Raw genomic sequence first — 560 nt, 5'->3', positions numbered from 1 at the left:
CACCTTACTGACTCCTCTCCTCAGACCGGCGTGGTGTGTGTTTGTGTGAATCACACAGCTTTGTTGACTGGATCTACCCAACCAATCATATTGAGCTGTTCTGTGAGGTCAAAGGTTATAGTTGGGTTGGACAGGGTTGGGGGTGTTTGGAAGGGATTTGGGGTTGAGGGAGGATCTATTTGAAGGATATTTTTTATTTTCCCAGAAGTTCTGAGTTATGTAGTAGGATTTAGAAATGTGGAGCTAATGTTGTAAACCAAGATTGACCACACACTTCTGCACAGTAGGTGGTGACATGCACCTTTAACATTGGTTTGCACACCGCCATTATATCAAACAAGAAGAAGACAAAAAAGAAGAAGAAGATTATAGTTGTCATGAAACCAACACACTCTCCTGTGGAAACCATTCCCTGTAGGTACATACAGTATCTACTTGAGTAATGTTTGAATAGAGAGAAAGTGTGTAGGGAGGAGAGGTACAGTAGAAAGAAGGAAAAGACAGAGAGGGAAAGTGTAAAGGATGTTTACTTATTGTGACTATCAATACTCTCATCCTCC

Source organism: Salmo trutta, chromosome 26, assembly GCF_901001165.1.
Source record: "Salmo trutta chromosome 26, fSalTru1.1, whole genome shotgun sequence".
Classification (NCBI taxonomy): Eukaryota; Metazoa; Chordata; class Actinopteri; order Salmoniformes; family Salmonidae; genus Salmo; species Salmo trutta.
Note: the sequence above shows the minus strand (reverse complement) of the source record.